Genomic DNA, 12326 nt, shown 5'->3' with positions numbered 1-12326 from the left:
TTTCCCAGAACTCATTGAAGCCAAAATCATATCTTGAATTCACATTCAAGCACGCATGAGATGCCGTCGAGCAAATAATGCAAGAAACATTTCAATAATAACTTTGGAAACAGTTTAGGGTCACTCACCTCCATGGCTCAGAAACCATCCATCAAATATCATCGCCTTACTCAAATCCAAGCCTTAGATCACAAACGCAAAGCAATCAAGCCCTTTAAAAGTTCGGACAGCACTTCCCCTAAATTTACTTACTTTTCCAGCCGTCATGGCTTCATTATATTTCTCATTCAAACCCAAAGGTACACACACAACAACAAGTTCATTCAATAGCCATTCAGCAAGCTCCCAGAAGTACAAATACAAGTCAAGCTAGGGAAATGTCCGGAAATGAAAGTTAAGCTCAAACCCAGAAAAATAGTTTTTGACATTATTTTACGGTAATTGCACCAAAGGCACTACGATTATCGGATAAAGGTCCAAGACCCACCGTTTCGAAGCTAAGAGATCGGGCTACAATGTTGTAGAAGGCAACTCTGTCCAGTATCGAGTGTAACCAGGTCAAAATTGCAAGATACTACACCAGAACCGCAAAAACAGGTTCACCAATCGCATTGTGGTGCAAACATCATGAATCAACCTAGCTAAGTCCAAATTCAGAAATTCCAAAGCCATCCGAAAGATAAGAAACAGGGCTACATTTCATCAGAAGACCTCAACAACCAATTCGGAAGCATTCCCAACCAAAATAACCAATTACAGAGGCAATTCTCACATTCGGGTAAAATCGGGGCTGCAAGGGTAATTCCGTCTTTTCACAAGATACGCTGCTCGGATTGACCTGAAAATTAGAAAATTTCCGGGTTCTCACACTCATTCTTTCGGGGCGTCACAAACTCCCCTCCTTAAAAGAATGTCGTCCTCGACATTCCATCTTATACCAATCAAGTCGAGACATCCCGCAAGAATCACTAATATTTCAGACCAAACCCACTGTCCGGCATCCTAAACTTCAAGCCTAGGATACACTACAAGAATCTGAAGCCTAAGCTCTGATACCAACTGTGACGGCCCCACCTCTCCCTAAGGCGAACCAAAGGGTTCGGCGGGCCGCCTGCCCAGCTCTCGCCGGGACTCAGTCGTTCACTACAGTCCTCAAATGAATTACAATATAAATCTCAAATATTACAACATGTTCTTCAATAATTACATGTCATAAGCGAAGCGGAAACTAAATTTTCAACTATACATCAAATGATTCCAAATCCAAACTGTACAAGATATATGCCATCCAGCCCCATGAATAAGTACTACTCGTCATTCCTTCGCCTTGAGCCCTGTTGAGGGGAATAAAATCGTTTTGGGGTGAGCTAGAAGCTCAGCGAGTAACCAGTAAAAGCAGTCATCAAATATATTTCACAACAATGCATTTCAATGATGTCATGATTCCAAGATCAAATGTACGTTTATTGCTCTCGTGAGCCAGTGAAATCATTGCACTTGAACACCCAACGCTCAAATAGATCATTTCACATTAACAGTGAGAGGGAGCCCCTTTTTGAGCTCCAGATAACATGAACATGAACCATAAACAGGGTGGAGACGTTGGTGTCCAGCACAAGATTTTCCCAGAACTCATTGAAGCCAAAATCATATCATGAATTCACATGCAAGCACGCATGAGATGCCGTCGAGTAAATAATGCCAGAGACATTTCAATAATAACTTTGGAAACAGTTTAGCGTCACTCACCTCCATGGCTCAGAAACCATCCATCAAATATCATCGCCTTACTCAAATCCAAGCCTTAGATCACAAACGCAAAGCAATCAAGCCCTTTAAAAGTTCGGACAGCACTTCCCCTAAATTTACTTACTTTTCCAGCCGTCATGGCTTCATTATATTTCTCATTCAAACCCAAAGGTACACACACAACAACAAGTTCATTCAATAGCCATTCAGCAAGCTCCCAGAAGTACAAATACAAGTCAAGCTAGGGAAATGTCCGGAAATGAAAGTTAAGCTCAAACCCAGAAAAACAGTTTTTGACATCATTTTACGGTAATGGCACCAAAGGCACTACGATTATCGGATGAAAGTCCAAGACCAACCGTTTCAAAGCTAAGAGATCGGGCTACAATGTTGTAGAAGGCAACTCTGTCCAGTATCGAGTGTAACCAGGTCAAAAATGCAAGATACTACACCAGAACCGCAAAAACAGGTTCACCAATCGCATTGTGGTGCAAACATCATGAATCAACCTACCTAAGTCCAAATTCAGAAATTCCAAAGCCATCCGAAAGATAAGAAACAGGGCTACATTTCATCAGAAGACCTCAACAACCAATTCGGAAGCATTCCCAACCAAAATAACCAATTACAGACGCAATTCTCACATTCTGGTAAAACCAGGGCAGCAAGGGTAATTCCGTCTTTTCACAAGATACGCTGCTCGGATTGACCTGAAAATTAGAAAATTTCCGGGTTCTCACACTCATTCTTTCGGGGCGTCACAAACTCTCCTCCTTAAAAGAATGTCGTTCTCGACATTCCATCTTATACCAATCAAGTCGAGACATCCCGCAAGAATCACTAATATTTCAGACCAAACCCACTGTCCGGCATCCTAAACTTCAAGCCTAGGATACACTACAAGAATCTGAAGCCTAAGCTCTGATACCAACTGTGACGGCCCCACCTCCCCCTAAGGAGAACCAAAGGGTTCGGCGGGCCGCCTGCCCAGCTCTCGCCGGGACTCAGTCGTTCACTACAGTCCTCAAATGAATTACAATATAAATCTCAAATATTACAACATGTTCTTCAATAATTACATGTCATAAGCGAAGCGGAAACTAAATTTTCAACTATACATCAAATGATTCCAAATCCAAACTGTACAAGATATATGCCATCCAGCCGCATGAATAAGTACTACTCGCCATTCCTTCGCCTTGAGCCCTGTGGAGGTGAATAAAATCGTTTTGGTGTGAGCTAGAAGCTCAGCGAGTAACCAGTAAAAGCAGTCATCAAATATATTTCACAATAATGCATTTCAATGATGTCATGATTCCAAGATCAAATGTACGTTTATTGCTCTCGTGAGCCAGTGAAATCATTGCACTTGAACACCCAACGCTCAAATAGATCATTTCACATTAACAGTGAGAGGGAGCCCCTTTTTGAACTCCAGATAACATGAACATGAACCATAAACAGGGTGGAGACGTTGGTGTCCAACACAAGACTTTCCCAGAACTCATTGAAGCCAAAATCATATCTTGAATTCACATTCAAGCACGCATGAGATGCCGTCGAGTAAATAATGCAAGAAACATTTCAATAATAACTTTGGAAACAGTTTAGGGTCACTCACCTCCATGGCTCAGAAACCATCCATCAAATATCATCGCCTTACTCAAATCCAAGCCTTAGATCACAAACGCAAAGCAATCAAGCCCTTTAAAAGTTCGGACAGCACTTCCCCTAAATTTACTTACTTTTCCAGCCGTCATGGCTTCATTATATTTCTCATTCAAACCCAAAGGTACACACACAACAACAAGTTCATTCAATAGCCATTCAGCAAGCTCCCAGAAGTACAAATACAAGTCAAGCTAGGGAAATGTCCGGAAATGAAAGTTAAGCTCAAACCCAGAAAAACAGTTTTTGACATCATTTTACGGTAATGGCACCAAAGGCACTACGATTATCGGATGAAAGTCCAAGACCCACCGTTTCGAAGCTAAGAGATCGGGCTACAATGTTGTAGAAGGCAACTCTGTCCAGTATCGAGTGTAACCAGGTCAAAAATGCAAGATACTACACCAGAACCGCAAAAACAGGTTCACCAATCGCATTGTGGTGCAAACATCATGAATCAACCTAGCTAAGTCCAAATTCAGAAATTCCAAAGCCATCCGAAAGATAAGAAACAGGGCTACATTTCATCAGAAGACCTCAACAACCAATTCGGAAGCATTCCCAACCAAAATAACCAATTACAGACGCAATTCTCACATTCGGGTAAAATCGGGGCTGCAAGGGTAATTCCGTCTTTTCACAAGATACGCTGCTCGTATTGACCTGAAAATTAGAAAATTTCCGGGTTCTCACACTCATTCTTTCGGGGCGTCACAAACTCCCCTCCTTAAAAGAATGTCGTCCTCGACATTCCATCTTATACCAATCAAGTCGAGACATCCCGCAAGAATCACTAATATTTCAGACCAAACCCACTGTCCGGCATCCTAAACTTCAAGCCTAGGATACACTACAAGAATCTGAAGCCTAAGCTCTGATACCAACTGTGACGGCCCCACCTCTCCCTAAGGCGAACCAAAGGGTTCGGCGGGCCGCCTGCCCAGCTCTCGCCGGGACTCAGTCGTTCACTACAGTTCTCAAATGAATTACAATATAAATCTCAAATATTACAACATGTTCTTCAATAATTACATGTCATAAGCGAAACGGAAACTAAATTTTCAACTATACATCAAATGATTCCAAATCCAAACTGTACAAGATATATGCCATCCAGCCACATGAATAAGTACTACTCGCCATTCCTTCGCCTTGAGCCCTGTGGAGGGGAATAAAATCGTTTTGGGGTGAGCTAGAAGCTCAGCGAGTAACCAGTAAAAGCAGTCATCAAATATATTTCACAATAATGCATTTCAATGATGTCATGATTCCAAGATCAAATGTACGTTTATTGCTCTCGTGAGCCAGTGAAATCATTGCACTTGAACACCCAACGCTCAAATAGATCATTTCACATTAACAGTGAGAGGGAGCCCCTTTTTAAGCTCCAGATAACATGAACATGAACCATAAACAGGGTGGAGACGTTGGTTTCCAGCACAAGATTTTCCCAGAACTCATTGAAGCCAAAATCATATCATGAATTCACATGCAAGCACGCATGAGATGCCGTCGAGTAAATAATGCCAGAGACATTTCAATAATAACTTTGGAAACAGTTTAGCGTCACTCACCTCCATGGCTCAGAAACCATCCATCAAATATCATCGCCTTACTCAAATCCAAGCCTTAGATCACAAACGCAAAGCAATCAAACCCTTTAAAAGTTCGGACAGCACTTCCCCTAAATTTACTTACTTTTCCAGCCGTCATGGCTTCATTACATTTCTCATTCAAACCCAAAGGTACACACACAACAACAAGTTCATTCAATAGCCATTCAGCAAGCTCCCAGAAGTACAAATACAAGTCAAGCTAGGGAAATGTCCGGAAATGAAAGTTAAGCTCAAACCCAGAAAAACAGTTTTTGACATCATTTTACGGTAATGGCACCAAAGGCACTACGATTATCGGATGAAGATCCAAGACCCACCGTTTCGAAGCTAAGAGATCGGGCTACAATGTTGTAGAAGGCAACTCTGTCCAGTATCGAGTGTAACCAGGTCAAAATTGCAAGATACTACACCAGAACCGCAAAAACAGGTTCACCAATCGCATTGTGGTGCAAACATCATGAATCAACCTACCTAAGTCCAAATTCAGAAATTCCAAAGCCATCCGAAAGATAAGAAACAGGGCTACATTTCATCAGAAGACCTCAACAACCAATTCGGAAGCATTCCCAACCAAAATAACCAATTACAGACGCAATTCTCACATTCTGGTAAAACCAGGGCAGCAAGGGTAATTCCGTCTTTTCACAAGATACGCTGCTCGGATTGACCTGAAAATTAGAAAATTTCCGGGTTCTCACACTCATTCTTTCGGGGCGTCACAAACTCTCCTCCTTAAAAGAATGTCGTCCTCGACATTCCATCTTATACCAATCAAGTCGAGACATCCCGCAAGAATCACTAATATTTCAGACCAAACCCACTGTCCGGCATCCTAAACTTCAAGCCTAGGATACACTGCAAGAATATGAAGCCTAAGCTCTGATACCAACTGTGACGGCCCCACCTCCCCCTAAGGAGAACCAAAGGGTTCGGCGGGCCGCCTGCCCAGCTCTCGCCGGGACTCAGTCGTTCACTACAGTCCTCAAATGAATTACAATATAAATCTCAAATATTACAACATGTTCTTCAATAATTACATGTCATAAGCGAAGCGGAAACTAAATTTTCAACTATACATCAAATGATTCCAAATCCAAACTGTACAAGATATATGCCATCCAGCCACATGAATAAGTACTACTCGCCATTCCTTCGCCTTGAGCCCTGTGGAGGGGAATAAAATCGTTTTGGGGTGAGCTAGAAGCTCAGCGAGTAACCAGTAAAAGCAGTCATCAAATATATTTCACAATAATGCATTTCAATGATGTCATGATTCCAAGATCAAATGTACATTTATTGCTCTCGTGAGCCAGTGAAATCATTGCACTTGAACACCCAACGCTCAAATAGATCATTTCACATTAACAGTGATAGGGAGCCCCTTTTTGAGCTCCAGATAACATGAACATGAACCATAAACAGGGTGGAGACGTTGGTGTCCAACACAAGACTTTCCCAAAACTCATTGAAGCCAAAATCATATCTTGAATTCACATTCAAGCACGCATGAGATGCCGTCGAGTAAATAATGCAAGAAACATTTCAATAATAACTTTGGAAACAGTTTAGGGTCACTCACCTCCATGGCTCAGAAACCATCCATCAAATATCATCGCCTTACTCAAATCCAAGCCTTAGATCACAAACGCAAAGCAATCAAGCCCTTTAAAAGTTCGGACAGCACTTCCCCTAAATTTACTTACTTTTCCAGCCGTCATGGCTTCATTATATTTCTCATTCAAACCCAAAGGTACACACACAACAACAAGTTCATTCAATAGCCATTCAGCAAGCTCCCAGAAGTACAAATACAAGTCAAGCTAGGGAAATGTCCGGAAATGAAAGTTAAGCTCAAACCCAGAAAAATAGTTTTTGACATTATTTTACGGTAATTGCACCAAAGGCACTACGATTATCGGATAAAGGTCCAAGACCCACCGTTTCGAAGCTAAGAGATCGGGCTACAATGTTGTAGAAGGCAACTCTGTCCAGTATCAAGTGTAACCAGGTCAAAATTGCAAGATACTACACCAGAACCACAAAAACAGGTTCACCAATCGCATTGTGGTGCAAACATCATGAATCAACCTAGCTAAGTCCAAATTCAGAAATTCCAAAGCCATCCGAAAGATAAGAAACAGAGCTACATTTCATCAGAAGACCTCAACAACCAATTCGGAAGCATTCCCAACCAAAATAACCAATTACAGACGCAATTCTCACATTCGGGTAAAATCGGGGCTGCAAGGGTAATTCCGTCTTTTCACAAGATACGCTGCTCGGATTGACCTGAAAATTAGAAAATTTCCGGGTTCTCACACTCATTCTTTCGGGGCGTCACAAACTCCCCTCCTTAAAAGAATGTCGTCCTCGACATTCCATCTTATACCAATCAAGTCGAGACATCCCGCAAGAATCACTAATATTTCAGACCAAACCCACTGTCCGGCATCCTAAACTTCAAGCCTAGGATACACTACAAGAATCTGAAGCCTAAGCTCTGATACCAACTGTGACGGCCCCACCTCTCCCTAAGGAGAACCAAAGGGTTCGGCGGGCCGCCTGCCCAGCTCTCGCCGGGACTCAGTCGTTCACTACAGTCCTCAAATGAATTACAATATAAATCTCAAATATTACAACATGTTCTTCAATAATTACATGTCATAAGCGAAGCGGAAACTAAATTTTCAACTATACATCAAATGATTCCAAATCCAAACTGTACAAGATATATGCCATCCAGCCACATGAATAAGTACTACTCGCCATTCCTTCGCCTTGAGCCCTGTGGAGGGGAATAAAATCGTTTTGGGGTGAGCTAGAAGCTCAGCGAGTAACCAGTAAAAGCAGTCATCAAATATATTTCACAACAATGCATTTCAATGATGTCATGATTCCAAGATCAAATGTACGTTTATTGCTCTCATGAGCCAGTGAAATCATTGCACTTGAACACCCAACGCTCAAATAGATCATTTCACATTAACAGTGAGAGGGAGCCCCTTTTTGAGCTCCAGATAACATGAACATGAACCATAAACAGGGTGGAGACGTTGGTGTCCAGCACAAGATTTTCCCAGAACTCATTGAAGCCAAAATCATATCATGAATTCACATGCAAGCACGCATGAGATGCCGTCGAGTAAATAATGCCAGAGACATTTCAATAATAACTTTGGAAACAGTTTAGCGTCACTCACCTCCATGGCTCAGAAACCATCCATCAAATATCATCGCCTTACTCAAATCCAAGCCTTAGATCACAAACGCAAAGCAATCAAGCCCTTTAAAAGTTCGGACAGCACTTCCCCTAAATTTACTTACTTTTCCAGCCGTCATGGCTTCATTATATTTCTCATTCAAACCCAAAGGTACACACACAACAACAAGTTCATTCAATAGCCATTCAGCAAGCTCCCAGAAGTACAAATACAAGTCAAGCTAGGGAAATGTCCGGAAATGAAAGTTAAGCTCAAACCCAGAAAAACAATTTTTGACATCATTTTACGGTAATGGCACCAAAGGCACTACGATTATCGGATGAAGGTCCAAGACCCACCGTTTCGAAGCTAAGAGATCGGGCTACAATGTTGTAGAAGGCAACTCTGTCCAGTATCGAGTGTAACCAGGTCAAAAATGCAAGATACTACACCAGAACCGCAAAAACAGGTTCACCAATCGCATTGTGGTGCGAACATCATGAATCAACCTAGCTAAGTCCAAATTCAGAAATTCCAAAGCCATCCGAAAGATAAGAAACAGGGCTACATTTCATCAGAAGACCTCAACAACCAATTCGGAAGCATTCCCAACCAAAATAACCAATTACAGACGCAATTCTCACATTCTGGTAAAACCAGGGCAGCAAGGGTAATTCCGTCTTTTCACAAGATACGCTGCTCGGATTGACCTGAAAATTAGAAAATTTCCGGGTTCTCACACTCATTCTTTCGGGGCGTCACAAACTCCCCTCCTTAAAAGAATATCGTCCTCGACATTCCATCTTATACCAATCAAGTCGAGACATCCCGCAAGAATCACTAATATTTCAGACCAAACCCACTGTCCGGCATCCTAAACTTCAAGCCTAGGATACACTACAAGAATCTGAAGCCTAAGCTCTGATACCAACTGTGACGGCCCCACCTCTCCCTAAGGCGAACCAAAGGGTTCGGCGGGCCGCCTGCCCATCTCTCGCCGGGACTCAGTCGTTCACTACAGTCCTCAAATGAATTACAATATAAATCTCAAATATTACAACATGTTCTTCAATAATTACATGTCATAAGCGAAGCGGAAACTAAATTTTCAACTATACATCAAATGATTCCAAATCCAAACTGTACAAGATATATGCCATCCAGCCACATGAATAAGTACTACTCGCCATTCCTTCGCCTTGAGCCCTGTTGAGGGGAATAAAATCGTTTTGGGGTGAGCTAGAAGCTCAGCGAGTAACCAGTAAAAGCAGTCATCAAATATATTTCACAACAATGCATTTCAATGATGTCATGATTCCAAGATCAAATGTACGTTTATTGCTCTCGTGAGCCAGTGAAATCATTGCACTTGAACACCCAACGCTCAAATAGATCATTTCACATTAACAGTGAGAGGGAGCCCCTTTTTGAGCTCCAGATAACATGAACATGAACCATAAACAGGGTGGAGACGTTGGTGTCCAGCACAAGATTTTCCCAGAACTCATTGAAGCCAAAATCATATCATGAATTCACATGCAAGCACGCATGAGATGCCGTCGAGTAAATAATGCCAGAGACATTTCAATAATAACTTTGGAAACAGTTTAGCGTCACTCACCTCCATGGCTCAGAAACCATCCATCAAATATCATCGCCTTACTCAAATCCAAGCCTTAGATCACAAACGCAAAGCAATCAAGCCCTTTAAAAGTTCGGACAGCACTTCCCCTAAATTTACTTACTTTTCCAGCCGTCATGGCTTCATTATATTTCTCATTCAAACCCAAAGGTACACACACAACAACAAGTTCATTCAATAGCCATTCAGCAAGCTCCCAGAAGTACAAATACAAGTCAAGCTAGGGAAATGTCCGGAAATGAAAGTTAAGCTCAAACCCAGAAAAACAATTTTTGACATCATTTTACGGTAATGGCACCAAAGGCACTACGATTATCGGATGAAGGTCCAAGACCCACCGTTTCGAAGCTAAGAGATCGGGCTACAATGTTGTAGAAGGCAACTCTGTCCAGTATCGAGTGTAACCAGGTCAAAAATGCAAGATACTACACCAGAACCGCAAAAACAGGTTCACCAATCGCATTGTGGTGCGAACATCATGAATCAACCTAGCTAAGTCCAAATTCAGAAATTCCAAAGCCATCCGAAAGATAAGAAACAGGGCTACATTTCATCAGAAGACCTCAATAACCAATTCGGAAGCATTCCCAACCAAAATAACCAATTACAGACGCAATTCTCACATTCTGGTAAAACCAGGGCAGCAAGGGTAATTCCGTCTTTTCACAAGATACGCTGCTCGGATTGACCTGAAAATTAGAAAATTTCCGGGTTCTCACACTCATTCTTTCGGGGCGTCACAAACTCTCCTCCTTAAAAGAATATCGTCCTCGACATTCCATCTTATACCAATCAAGTCGAGACATCCCGCAAGAATCACTAATATTTCAGACCAAACCCACTGTCCGGCATCCTAAACTTCAAGCCTAGGATACACTACAAGAATCTGAAGCCTAAGCTCTGATACCAACTGTGACGGCCCCACCTCTCCCTAAGGCGAACCAAAGGGTTCGGCGGGCCGCCTGCCCATCTCTCGCCGGGACTCAGTCGTTCACTACAGTCCTCAAATGAATTACAATATAAATCTCAAATATTACAACATGTTCTTCAATAATTACATGTCATAAGCGAAGCGGAAACTAAATTTTCAACTATACATCAAATGATTCCAAATCCAAACTGTACAAGATATATGCCATCCAGCCACATGAATAAGTACTACTCGCCATTCCTTCGCCTTGAGCCCTGTTGAGGGGAATAAAATCGTTTTGGGGTGAGCTAGAAGCTCAGCGAGTAACCAGTAAAAGCAGTCATCAAATATATTTCACAACAATGCATTTCAATGATGTCATGATTCCAAGATCAAATGTACGTTTATTGCTCTCGTGAGCCAGTGAAATCATTGCACTTGAACACCCAACGCTCAAATAGATCATTTCACATTAACAGTGAGAGGGAGCCCCTTTTTGAGCTCCAGATAACATGAACATGAACCATAAACAGGGTGGAGACGTTGGTGTCCAGCACAAGATTTTCCCAGAACTCATTGAAGCCAAAATCATATCATGAATTCACATGCAAGCACGCATGAGATGCCGTCGAGTAAATAATGCCAGAGACATTTCAATAATAACTTTGGAAACAGTTTAGCGTCACTCACCTCCATGGCTCAGAAACCATCCATCAAATATCATCGCCTTACTCAAATCCAAGCCTTAGATCACAAACGCAAAGCAATCAAGCCCTTTAAAAGTTCGGACAGCACTTCCCCTAAATTTACTTACTTTTCCAGCCGTCATGGCTTCATTATATTTCTCATTCAAACCCAAAGGTACACACACAACAACAAGTTCATTCAATAGCCATTCAGCAAGCTCCCAGAAGTACAAATACAAGTCAAGCTAGGGAAATGTCCGGAAATGAAAGTTAAGCTCAAACCCAGAAAAACAGTTTTTGACATCATTTTACGGTAATGGCACCAAAGGCACTACGATTATCGGATGAAGGTCCAAGCTCCCAGAAGTACAAATACAAGTCAAGCTAGGGAAATGTCCGGAAATGAAAGTTAAGCTCAAACCCAGAAAAACAGTTTTTGATATTATTTTACGGTAATTGCACCAAAGGCACTACGATTATCGGATAAAGGTTCAAGACCCACCGTTTCGAAGCTAAGAGATCGGGCTACAATGTTGTAGAAGGCAACTCTGTCCAGTATCGAGTGTAACCAGGTCAAAATTGCAAGATACTACACCAGAACCGCAAAAACAGGTTCACCAATCGCATTGTGGTGCAAACATCATGAATCAACCTAGCTAAGTCCAAATTCAGAAATTCCAAAGCCATCCGAAAGATAAGAAACAGGGCTACATTTCATCAGAAGACCTCAACAACCAATTCGGAAGCATTCCCAACCAAAATAACCAATTACAGACGCAATTCTAACATTCGGGTAAAATCGGGGCTGCAAGGGTAATTCCGTCTTTTCACAAGATACGCTGCTCGGATTGACCT

The sequence above is a fragment of the Coffea arabica genome, chromosome 5e (assembly GCF_036785885.1).
Source record: "Coffea arabica cultivar ET-39 chromosome 5e, Coffea Arabica ET-39 HiFi, whole genome shotgun sequence".
Lineage (NCBI taxonomy): Eukaryota > Viridiplantae > Streptophyta > Magnoliopsida > Gentianales > Rubiaceae > Coffea > Coffea arabica.
Note: the sequence above shows the minus strand (reverse complement) of the source record.